Source organism: Eriocheir sinensis, unplaced genomic scaffold, assembly GCF_024679095.1.
Source record: "Eriocheir sinensis breed Jianghai 21 unplaced genomic scaffold, ASM2467909v1 Scaffold348, whole genome shotgun sequence".
In the NCBI taxonomy this organism is placed as follows: domain Eukaryota; kingdom Metazoa; phylum Arthropoda; class Malacostraca; order Decapoda; family Varunidae; genus Eriocheir; species Eriocheir sinensis.
In genome coordinates, this window is record NW_026111663.1 from 211,502 (window position 1) to 225,097 (window position 13,596).

General features: G+C 43.4%; 1 pseudogene; it reads right to left on the reverse strand.

Annotated features, from left to right (window-relative positions):
• Positions 1-7,527: 7,527 nt before the first annotated feature.
• Positions 7,528-10,567, reverse strand: LOC126991820 (putative nuclease HARBI1; annotated as a pseudogene).
• Between the last annotated feature and the right edge of the window lie 3,029 nt (positions 10,568-13,596).

The following is a 13,596-nucleotide window of genomic DNA, read 5'->3' on the forward strand; positions in this document are numbered from 1 at the left end:
AAGCTGGAAAGATAGAATTAGCCAAACAATACTCTGTAGGCCCCGCCCGTAAGTTGATAGTATGTACTACAGACGAAGCTGGTCCTGACTGGACAAGACTAAAAAAGTTAATTGTGGATACCTTCAAGGAACTCAACACCTATGATAAGTGGCACATTAAACTAACGGAAGCCAAGCGCGAGCCAAGAGAGACCTTGAACACCTACTTTGTCCGCTTGTATGAGATGCTGTGCAAGTTGAAAAAAGAAATGCCTGAGCACACGTCTGCATCCACCCATCACATGACTTTGTCATTCATGCGAGCAATGCCTCCAACTTTTAGGGCAGTCATCACGAAAGAAGATCGGTCACATCCACACACTGTGCTAGACAAAGCCTTAAATTATGCAGAAACCCATCCTCATTGCAAACTCAGAGACGACGATATAGCCAAAGAGTCTAGAAACACTGTCAACGTGGTAGCCAACCCCACCAAGGAACCTCCACAGGCTCACCAGTCTCATCAGTCACAGACAGGTGCAACCCCTAGGCGTAACTTTAACCCTAGACAAACACGACCCCCGGCCAGGCCTCAGCCCATACAATGTTATCACTGTGGCAAGATGGGTCACATTGCCAGAAATTGTCGAGCGGGACGACAGCCAACCTGTCTCGCGTGTAACTCAAACACGCATTGGACTGCATCATGTTGGAAAAGTAGACAGATGCAAGGTCCAAACACTAGCCAAAAAAAAAACGCCAATTACCGACCAAGGACGTAAAAGCACAGGCTGAAAAGAAGATGATTGGTACTAGTTGGTCAGCTAGTAACAAACTAGAACAAAAATTATTAGCTATAAGATTAAAAGTTAAGCAAAAGAATGGACAATATAGAGAAGTGGTTGCTTTGGTTGATACCGGCGCATGTACTAGTTTAATGGAAGAAGATTTTGTAGAGAAATTTGATATTTATGGCAAACTAGAAGACACTCCTGCTAACGTATGCTCAGTAAACGGAGACAGAATCCATAATAAAGGTCGCCTAGAACTCACCTTGAGAGTAGGAAATAAGCTAAGTGAACAGAAGGTTGTCCTTACACAAGGCCTCCAGCTTCCCACCCCTATTATATTAGGAATGGATTTCTTCCTGGCACACAACATCACTCTCACCTTAAGAAACACCCCAGGCAATGAGATTGCAGCTCTTGAAATAAAAGGGAGTGTGTACCCATTAGAACAAATAGGAAAGGGTAAAGTGCATGTAGTAGACCTAGAGAACAACGCCACTACTGACGTTAATGAAGTTAATGAAGTTAACGAGGAGGATATGGTAAAATGCAAAGCGGTAGAGACCGTGATCCTTCACCCTGCCGTGACGGGATATTTAATGCTCAGAACCCCTAACAGGAGCCCAAGACGCGCTATTCACTCCGTGTCCCGGTAACCTGGCCGCACGTGTGCTGTGCTCTGGCGTGGTACGATTAATTCCCTCTGAAGAAACACACACCTCAATTTTTATGGTACGATATATTAATGTTGAACAAGAAACTGTACTAGTAAATGAAGACAGTACCTTACGTTTTGTACAGCCATTACAACAAGAAAGCTATCAAAAGGCGACCCCTTCAGCTTTCATTGGCGCCGTAGTAGAGGAACAACAAGGAGTACAGGAAATTATTGACAGTAAATTTCCCAAAACATCACGTGAGAACAAAGCTCTGTGTAAACTAATAAAGAAATATCCTGGAGTTCTCTCCACGGAAAAAGAACCTTTGACAGTCACTCCATATTTTATGCACACCATTCAACAAGTTACTAATGAAGTTGTCTACCGAAAACCTTACCCCATCCCCGTCAGTTATCATGAACAAGTAGACAAACAACTGGTTGCTCTTCAAGAACAGGGTATTATCCGGCCTTCCCATTCTCCCTATAATGCACCTCTAATCCCTGTCCCCAAGAAAGATGGAGGTTTACGACTCTGTCTGGACTTCCGTGCCCTGAACACTACTTTGAGAGATGATAAATACCCCTTACCTAATATACAGCAGATATTGTATCAACTAGGAAAAAGTAAAATTTTTACGTGTCCGGATCTGAAACAAGGTTATCATCAGTTACCTTTGGATGAAGACAGCATGGAAAAAAATGCATCTTCCTCACCTGCTGGACATTGGGAGTTCACTTCCCTACCTTTTGGACTAAAAACAGCCCCCTCATGTTTTCAACATGTCATCAATTCAGTATTAGTAGGACTTGTCGGAAAGACGACACAAGTATACCTAGATGACGTCATCGTCCTAGGAGAAACCTTTGATGAACACATCACTAACCTTGACAGAGTGTTAAGTAGACTAGCGGAAGCTAAACTTACCCTGAAGATGGAAAAGTGTAATTTTTTCCAGCCCAAGGTTGATTATTTAGGACATGTAATCAGTGCTGAAGGTTTGCAACCTCAACCAGCAAAAGTCCAAGCTATTAAAAACCTAAAACCCCCGAAAACACTGAATGACCTTCAGTCATTGTTGGGCATGCTCAATTATTATAGGAAATTTATAAAATATTTCTCTCAGATAAGCAGACCCTTAACCCTTTTATTAGGAGGCAAGGGAGGTAAGGAAAAGAAACATAAGAAAAATGACAAAACTCCTATCCCTTGGAGCGATGAAGCTCAAGTTGCTTTTGACACCCTCAAGGACGCATTAGCGACTCATGTTACGCTACAGTTCCCTGACTTCTCAAAGAATTTTGTTCTCACTACGGATGCCTCAGATACTTGTATAGGTGGAGTTCTTCAACAAGAAGACGATGGTGGTAGTTTACGCCCTATAACGTTCTTTTCTAGAACTCTTAATTCAGCTGAAAGGAACTATAGTACCATTGAGCGTGAAGCACTTGCTGTAGTATACGGACTCCAAGTCAATCGACCCTTAATACTGGGTTATCATATCGAGATTCACACAGATCATCGCCCCCTAGTTTGGTTACTCAAGGTAGCAACCCCAAACGGGCGTATTGCTCGATGGCAGTCACTACTAGCAGAGTATGACTTCTCGATAAAGCACTTACCCGGAAAAGAGAACGTTGTGGCGGATTTCCTATCACGTTGTAGAGTAGAAGAAGATGGTATCTCACTAGTAGATCCTAGAGATAAAGTGATGACTGTTGTTTCAGGAGCTAACGACACTAACGTTGCATGGGACATACCTGAAATTATTAAACTACAAGACTGCCATGAAGCCTGTGGCCTCATGAAGAGAATGCTTAGAGACGGAAAGTCAATTGAAGAGATAGAGATGGCAATGAAGCAAGCAAGGGTAAAACTCCGAGTACCTATAGATAGATGTCAATTAAAAGAGGATATACTCTATCGAGTAATGAGAAACCCCTACGGGGAAGACACATGTGTAGTTCTTCTGCCCCCTCAGTATATCTCCAAAGCGATAATTTTAGCGCATTCCGTGCCAACAGCTGGGCATGGTGGTGCTAAGGTTACCTTGCAACGTTGCCAGAAGTTCGCTTACTGGCCAGGGATGAAAAGGGATATAGAAGATTTTTGAAGGAGATGTACCACCTGTGTTCGTTTTAAGAGGACTGGGAACTCTTACCCTGCTCCCCTGCGACACTACCCAGATGTTACCTCACCTTTTGAGAGAGTACATATGGACGTGGTAGGACCTGTCGGTCGCTCAGATAATGGCTACAGGTACCTGTTGACAATAATAGATGTTTTCACTAAATATTTAGTGGTTGTGCCTCTCAAAACTAAGGAAGCAACAGAAGTTGCTCGTGCATTCTATGATAAGGTAATCTGTGCGCACGGAATACCTCAATCAGTTGTTACTGACCAAGGTGGTGAATTTGTAAACCACGTGTTAAGAAATGTAACAGAACGGTTACAATTAAAGCATGCAAAGATAACAGCGTTCCACCCAGCAGCAAATGGAGTGGTAGAAAGGGCTAATGCCACGATAGTCAGTATTCTAAGGACTTTAGTTGAAGGAAATATAAGTATTTGGGATACAATGCTACCCGCCGCAACTCATGCCTACAACACCGCATACCACAGAATCATAAGGGACACACTATTTTTCCTCCTGTATCTTAGAGACCCCAGGTTGCCTTACAATATGTTAGAAGAGACTACCAAGCCTTGGTATAATGTAGACAGCTATAAGGAAGAAATGACCCTAGCAGCTCAGAAAGTTTATGCCAGATGTGAAGAATACCTGGAGATAGGTCGACAAGAGATGGAAAGATATCATAAACCGTCGAGGATAAAGCCCTTAAAAATAGGCGATAGAGTGTACTTGAAAAACACAATTAGCAGAAAAGAGCATAAAAAATTGCAGGCGCTCTTCAAAGGTCCATATAGAGTTGTAAAAGTAGTGAGCGACGTGGTAGTTCAGCTCAAAGATATTAGGACCAGTAAAATGGCTACTATCCATACAGACCGTGTGAAAGTGATCCCCGAAGATATCATCACTTACAAACAACATCCCCATATACGGAGAGCCTATCCACTCCTGGATTCATCGGAGGCAGACCTCCCCGATTCTTTTGACGACTTTGTCGACTCCTCACTTGCACCAACGGTCATACACCGTTCTGATGCGAAACCCTATAGAATATAGGCGTTAACTCATTCTAGATATCAGGAGCTGCTCTAAGACTACGTTTCTCCGCAGATGGCTCTTATCGTCGGCGTCGTTCCTGATGCCCAGTCGAGAGAATCTCCTGTGCGCGCTGGCCTTAACTTTTCGCCAGCGTACCGGGCCCTTCTCACAGGACGATATTACATCGTCCCTTTCGAAGTCAAAGCTGATGACATCTTGCAACCCCTCATTCAGGCGAAAAACTTAACTGCTGATATCGCCTGGAACATCCAACATATGAATGACTCGTATCTGGTAGTCAACTCTCTTAAAAAGACCCTGCGTTCATTTGACAATGAGTTTGACAAATTGTTTCTTGACATGAATAATTTTTTAACGTACATAATGGGTGCCATGCCCAGAGATCGTTCCAAGCGTGGAGCCCTAAATTTCCTTGGCTCCTTATCCAATATTTTATTTGGCATGGCTACCCAGGCTCAAATTGATGCCGTTCATCACCAGATACATACCCTTGAGTCCCTTACGGAAAAAGAACGGGTTATGTTAAACGTTCATTCCCATGCTTTAAACATCCTCAGGTCAGGTCCTGTATGCTACGAATAGGTAAATAATGAGGCTTAAGGTTGCTATCTGACCTGACCTAGCTTCACATGACCACATGTTGGCAGACCTGTCCATGTTGAATCTGCTTAATTATACCATTTACTAATTGTAGATAATGGCTAATTAGAATAAATGAAATCATAGTCCAGTGATCCCTTGTTCATTATAAAAAAAACTAACGAGTAACTCAACCTAGCAGCTGCAGGGAGGAACAAGGGGGACCTGCCCCCCACTACTTGCCATGCCCCAATACCTATCATTGAGGTGATCTTCAAATATGCCTCTAGTAACCTTCTAGGTGGCTTTAGAATGCCCCTGCCTAGTGTGTGAGTGAGTGTGTGTGTGTGTGTGTGTGTGTGTGTGTGTGTGTGTGTGTGTGTGTGTGTTTGAAATAAATTTGTTGACCGGAAACATGTCCAACCCATGGCCTGATAACGAGCTGGCCTCGTCATAGCCATCAAGCACTTTCTGACAAGAGCAAGGCTCATCTCATTATAGTCGATCTGTGAGCACTGCTGGGTCTTGCACACGCCACACACTCCTTGGTCCCCCCGGTGCTCCTGGGGGGACAGTAATCGCTCCTTGGCAGCGGAGAATATCTCACCCTGAGCGGGAATCTAACCCCAGGCTGGAGGCTGATTGGGCAGAGCCGTTCCTTTTCTGGCATCACCAGCCCCTGTTGCCAAAACTAAGCAGTAGAGCACTTAATGCATATGACTTTTGCTATATCAAATTAGCATTATTTAATACTTACATTTCAATCATCTACATATCAATAAGGGGATTTTTTTCAAATAGTTCCATTCCTTAACAGAGAAAAGTACCTAAACAATTTTTGTGTACATATTAAGCCAGTCAATAGGAGCATATGCCTGGAGGTGCATTGCCTTCCTCGCCCTACAACAACAACAACACTGGGGCGTTTATAGTTAAAAGGATGCGATGCAAGCCCATTTCTCATCCAGGGTCCCTCATGGTAGGATCCCCTGACTTGCACAAGTCACAAACTTTAAAAGACTTTTGTCTGAAAACCCCTGGACGATGGCTTTTCCCCAAGCAACATTAAATCCAGAAGCTTTCGCCTACTCAGGCAGTGCCTGTTATTGCCAAAAGATGAAGGAATCCCATAAAATTCTAGGAGATCCCAAAGTGCCTTGCTCTGCATTTGAGCTTGACTGTAATCTTCCTCAGTTGAAACTCACGTTAGCGCTCCACCAATATTCATGTGTCGATATTCTCTTACTAATATTTCCTAATTTTCTTTTGTATTGCTGTCTTTTCAGAGTCGATTGCTGAGGATCCCACCCCTATCCCCTCAGCTGAACCAGCAGCGGGTCCTGATTCATCCACCATAGGTGCACTGCAGGCTGATCCCCCAGCAACTTTCCCCTCATCATTCGCAAGTTCTACAGGGGATAGTAAAACAGGGAGAGGTTTAAAGAGGAAGAGATTTGGTGCAAAGAAAGAAAGTAATTTAAACAGTCTAAGACAAAGCCGAGAACTTCTTAATAAAAAGGCTCTAGAGTTGATGCAGTTAAAATATGAAACAGATACAAAACCTAGAAACCTTCGAAAGGATGTGTAACACTGTAAATAGTTTTTTCTCCCGTCTGTCAAGTGATTACGATAAAAAATTTCCAAATCACTCATAAGGTCTTATAATAACATTTCTGGGCTACTTTTCTCCAGGTAAAATTAGTGGCATATACTATGGTTGCTTGTGGCCCAAGATAATGGGTTCATACCAAACCAAACCTTATGGTATTCCCATTTGAAACTGGCTGGTGGGGTGTAGGCCAGTGTGGGTCAGCTCAGCCCAACACCCTCAACACCTCTAGCTCCCTCTCATGTGTTAGCTAGTAGTAGTAAAGGTAGTAAATAGGTGACATATGAGAGGAAGCGAGAAGTCTTGAGGGTGTGTGGCAGAGCTGACCTGCACTGGCCTACACCCCACCAGACAGTTTCAAATGGGAATACTATAGCTCATGATGATTGCAAGGTAACTTGCAGCTATGGCATATGCTCCCAACTTTACATTTATTGCTTTTCTGAGGTTGGGGGGGAAGAATATTTGTTTTCATAATTAATATTTATTGGAAAAAAGTTATCTATATTAATTGACAAAGATTTATGGAAGATATTTTTTATTCAACAAGAGTAATGTAAGAATTAATTATTGGAAATATATACTTAGTTTTATTAGAAAAAGGAATATCTATTGGAAATATTTATATTTACCTACTGTATAGTACTTTGAGCAGGCAAGGAATTAGTGTATGAAAAGAGAGCAATGGAGAATCTTCTGCCGTGGCCATCCCCTGGTGGGAGCTCCTAGGAGCAGGAGTCGACGAGATGATGATATAATGGTTAAGAATATTGTAGTGAATATTTGTTCTTTCATAGTAAGAAATATTCATTGGAAATATTTAATTAGTTATATTAATGGTAATATTTTTATTGGAAAATAATCTATATAGAACAATAGTTATGTGAGAATTATTGGAAATATTTATATTTAGTTGTATTAAAAAAATATCTATTGAAAATATTTATTTTGACCTACTGTATAGTAATGGTAGAATTATTCATTGTAAAATTTACTAATTTGTAAAAAAATCAGATGAAGGAAATCCAGACAAGGTATCCGGCCCACCTGACCCTAGACCCAGTACTGGTATATGGCTCCATGACAGTGGCGGAGTGTTGCATGCACTCTTGCCAGATTGTCGTACTCAGAGCATCGTATTTACCGGTTTCTGACGCCTAACTATTGCCAAGAAACATCAGGAATCAAAAGTTGGCCATGAATTTCATATTCCTTACCTGAGAAATTTGGCTGTCGCTGCAATAAAGTATTCTATACTTTCTCAAGGAGCTAGAACCATCTTTGAACTATTCTATCCCTTGCACGGTTACCAGCCACTACTTGCTCAAGTTCTACATCTCCCATTTCTATGACTTCCTGTGGTAGAACTTCATCAACTATGAGTTCAAGTTTTTTTGACACTGCAATATTGTGCAGGACCACACATGCCATCACAATTTGTTTGGAATTTGTAAGTTTGGTGCGAAGTGGTATACTTAAACATGAAAATCTTCTTTTTAATACACCAAATGCTCTCTCCACACAGTTTCTTGTTTTTGCGTGAGAAATGTAATAGTTTATTTATTTTTCATTCCTTGGAGTTAATAAATATTCTCGACATGGATAACCACTGTCTCCTAATGAATACAAACCATTATAATTACCCTGCTCTAAGTTGTAGCACACATTAGAATTTTCAAATACTTTGGCGTCTTGAACACTTCCAGGCCAACTTGCAACAATACTTGTGAACATCAAATCTGAATCACATATGCCTTGGACATTTAATGAATAAAAACCTTTACGGCATCGATACACTTCAACATCGTCCCCACCAGGACTCTGTATTGGGATGTGGGTTCCATCGACACAGCCAATTACACCTGGCATACCAGCAATGTCATAAAACCGTTGGGCCACATGGTGTGCTTCCTCTGGTCGTGGAAACTGAATGTAGGTGGGTGCCAGGTATGATATGAGGTGTGCAACCTCTCCAACACACTTGCCAGCAGATGCCTTTGACATGTCCAAGTTATCAGCTATGGTGAGAAGAAAATTCCCTGTCGCCAGGTATCTCAAAGTGACGAGCATTTTGAGATGCAGTGGAATTCCACATCCTGTAAGAGAAACATGCAAAGGTTATTAATACTATAAATAAAGAAATGCTACAACGGTGAAATTAGGGTAGAAAAGAATGAAGGTGGGGTGTTCAGAAAGGAAGAGAGATAAGAGACAATGAAAACTTTAATGAAAGTAGAATGTAATGTAGTTTATGAGTCCATGATGATGAATGAGAAAACATAATGGTAATGCATGGTCAAAAGATGAAAGATTCAGGTCCGTAATTTTGGCTGATTTTTAGATAGGGGGCTACAATGCATCATAGCTTAATGAAGTGGGGGTGGAAAGGTGGTGAGTGCAGTGAGGATGTGCAGGTTAGGGGAATCTTTTGAAAACAAGCACTGTTAAGGAATTTTGAGGCTGGTATAGAAAACATTGGAGCCCCACTCGCCCCCTCCAGAGATTACAATCCTGAGACTCATATAAGGAATTGAGTAATTTACCTTGAAATCAAGTGGTCATAGATATAGAACATTCTAAAGCGATGTTACTGTTCAGGATATCTTTATCATTGCAAGGTATAATTATAATATCATACCTCTGCACATTCTGTCAACATTTGCACGTGGCCTCACTTCTTCAATAAGGTCTATGGTGGCATTCTTGGAGAGGCGATACCTTTCAAGGAACTCATCAGACAAACACTGAAATGAGTTCCCACGATCTTTTGCTACCATCCGTGGAACCCTCGCTTCTAATAGTTGTTCCTCTTGGCGATGTTGTTCTTCCAGGATCTCTACTGCAGCTATGCCTAGAAATTTCAGTAAAGGTCATTAGTTGTTGTAGAATGATATTAATGAACAAGGCAACAGGGGTGAGATTTTCGTTTATAATAAATTTCAATGGCACTGACAATTAATTTCGTAAACTGTAAGGCTGTATCATATGGAGATAGTTGTCTCACAGGAAAACACAAATGAGAAGAGTGAAAAATTGCAGAATCAAAATGTAGCCAACAGAAAAACATCATCTTAATGCAATGGCGATATGTACCATGATATAGCTGTGAGGGCAAATGACTATATACATGAAGAATTCCACCTTAGCATTATGGAAAGTAACTTATTTCCCCAATGGATAACAACCCATTGCTCTCTCTCTCTCTCTCTCTCTCTCTCTCTCTCTCTCTCTCTCTCTCTGTGAGTGTTATAAGAGTTCCATTATACATTGAATGCATTTTGAGGTGCATGACTTATTAATAATATGTAGCGGGCGAGTCCCCGCTAAAATAGTTACCAGTGACTAATTAAGAAAATCGAGTGTGGCAGCACAGACTCAATTAGTGTATTTTCATTATCGCTGTCCTCGTCCCCCTGTGTCTTGTGCGTCTTCAACGTTTGTCTTTCTTGTTACTCGTTTATCTTTGACTGTCCGTCCATGTCCTCCTGTTGTCCACTTCTACACATTGTTTACTACACACACCAACACATAAATGCTACCTACACAGTACAACATTCACACACACGCATATATACACAAACATGCTTCCTATATGTCTAGTTTGTTCTCATGACCTGTGTATGTTTTTATGAATAAAGTAACCCTGACGGATATTGACTTGAAGGACGCATCCAGAAACGACGACGATGGCATTCCTCTGGTGTACCCTCGGCCAAAACTATTACTGCTGCAGCCGCCAGTATCGCGTCCTCACTCGACGACATTATGCTGGAGTCTTGGCTAACTCGTGTGGACACACCAGTCACGTTACCTCTGCTGCAAACATGATCGCAACATTACTGAGCTGTGTGTGCATACATCTGTATAAATACTGCTGCAAACTTGTCGGTAAACATGCTGCCTGAAGTGTTCACAACAGATGTTCGAGCACACGTGTGGACGCGTGTATGGCGTCATCGCTGTTGTTAACAAGTTCACAACATTACTGGACCATGTTTCCAAACAACTGTCCAAATACTGTTGCAAACATGCATCTAAACAGGCTCAAAACAGTGTTCACAACAGATGTTTGCGCACCGTGTGGACGCGCCTTTAGGCTACGCGTATTGAAACTTGGGACTTTTAGATTATCTTGGAGGCGGTATTACTTGCAGTTTCACGGTTTGGCGTTTGTTGTCTTGCATGTCATCTATTTACACGGGAGAGGGGGTGAGACACGGCCGAGAGCAGTTTTTTGACCAGGTGTCCAGTACTGCATCGTTAAGGAACCTTCCAAGTCTGCCTGCTCCGATGGGGAACAGATGGAGTCACCCTGGCCGTAGAAATTGTCCCAGGCGTTGAGGACCCCAACGTTAAGCTCCCTGCAAAGAGTTTATAAGCGGTTGTTAAGACTGAAGACCTTGCTGAAAAAGTCGCTCGCCGCCGACATCCGTGGAAGGATTCCTGAAATTACAATTTAGGGGATTTAGTCTTGTACTGCTGGATAGTCCTACGGTACTTATCCAGCAGTTCCTCGGACCTAGTCTTGGTGACGTTCGTACCTACGGGGAAAAAAAAAAAACGAAACTCATTAGAAGCCTTAACGGAGACCTGGTCGAGGGCAGCTGTGATGTCGTGAACTGCAGCTCCAGGATAACAATAATTACGCCTACGACGGGAGACTCTTCCATAGAATTCAACCACCTGGTGGCGAATCATAAGAGTCCCCAACCAGGAAAGTGCTCTGCTCCTCTTCCTCCTCTTCTAGTATAGCAAATCTGTTGAAGCAATGGGTAGGGTAAATGGCGCGGGAAACGGGTCTTGCTCCTCCTGTGAAACCTGCAGTGTCAGGTGAAGCTCTTCCACTCCCCTGTGGCGAGACACCTTCGGTTGATGGCGGGGCTTGAAGAGCAGGCGTGGCAGATGATGGGGCGTCAGTGGTAGAAGGTACGACGATGTTTGACTGGATAAAGTCCTGCAAGGTTTCAGCGGTACGAGTTAGTTCAGTTATCTTCTCCTGGACTGCTGTCAGCCTCTCATCTTGCTCAAGGAGTCTAGTTTCCATCTGCTGTCACATCAGGCAAATCTTGCAAACGGACGATCGTCTTGTGAAAACTTGTCCTGAAAAGTTCCCGGAGCACGATGAACCTTTCTTCAGCGCTATCTTGGAAAACAAAAGAAAGTAAAAGTGAATTGTTAGTTCTTAACGTCAGGTCAGGCGATCAGAGAGAGAGAGAGAGAGAGAGAGAGAGAGAGAGAGAGAGAGAGAGAGAGAGGATGGGTGGGTGAGTGAGTGAGTGGGTGGATGAGTGAGTGAGTGGGTGAATGGGTGGGTGGGCAAGTGAGTGAGTGAGTGAGTGGTTGGGAGGGTGGGCAAGTGGGTGGGTGAGTGAGTGAGTGAGTGGGTGAATGAATGAGTTAGTACGTGAGTGAGTGAGTGGTTGGGTGGTTCGTCCCTCCCTCCCACACCTGTCCCTCACCTTCCCTTTCCCCCTCTTCCTCCTCCCTCTCCTCATCAATTCTTCCCTCCCCCCCTTCATCCTCCCTTTCTCCTCCTCCTCCTCCTCCTCCCCCTCATCCTCATCCTCCCCCTCCTCCCCAACCCCCTCCTCTTCCTCTCCCGCTTCCTTCTCCTCTTCATCTTCCACCTCTTCCACAATTTCACCTCGTTCTTCACAGCAGGTCTCTCCCCTCCCCCCTTCACCCACCCCTCCTTCTGGTCCCTCTCCTGGCCGCCGGGTGCTTGTCATTGGTGATAATCCGGGTGCTTGTCATTGGTGATAGTCAGGTGCGTAATATTGACAGGTATTTTTGCTCCAAGGATAAGAACAGGACGAGGGTGTGTTTCCCAGGGGCAGGGGTGGGCCATATATCAGACAGGATTGAGGCGTGTATGGCAAGCGAGGGATCGAACCCCATTGTCTTTCTCAGCTGTGGCGGAAACGACGTTTCCGTGTGCCAAGCGAGGACCTTCTCCGGCGTTTTAGGGAATTATTAGGTAGGATAAGAGACGCTGATGGGTCGCCAGTAGTGTGTGGCGTCCTGCCAAAGAGGGGCGTTGGCGATGGATGGCTGTCCAGGGCGATAACAGTGAACAGCAGACTTGCTGAGCACTGCGAGCGCAATGGGTGGCTGTTCGTCGACAATTGGGACCTCTTCTTTGGCAACGACGCCCTCTACGCCCGTCACGGATTACACTTGACGTTCAAGGGTGTTGAGGCTCACCATACTCCCTTAAGCGAGCGCTTAGTAACCTGAGGGATTTTTTAGTATAGACGAGGGGAGGAGAAGTAATGAGAGAGGACATCTAGCTCATAATACAACCAGGCAACTTATAAGTAATTCTAGGGGAGTAACAGAGCGCGGGCTAAGAATCTTCTATACTAACAGCAGGAGCCTCAGAAACAAGATAGACTTACTAAGGGGTGAAGCTTGTTCAGAAAATTTTGACATAATAGCGATCACTGAGACATGGATAGACACTGCCAATATAAATTTTAGATCGGAATTTGAAATAACGGGTTATCAGATGTTTCACAAAGACAGAAGGGGCAGAAAGGGAGGTGGAGTTGAGCTATATGTTAAAGACTCACTTAAATGTTTAGTTAACAATTCAGTCAAAACTAAGATGGATTCAGAATCAGTTTGGGCGGACGTTTACAAAGGGAAAGAAAAACTAACTCTAGGAGTTCTGTACAGGCCACCCAACCTTAACAGGCAGGACACGAGTATGTTACTACAGGAGATTGGCAGGGCGAGTAGGAGTAAAAATGTCTGCGTAATGGGGGACTTTAATTATAGGAATATAGACTG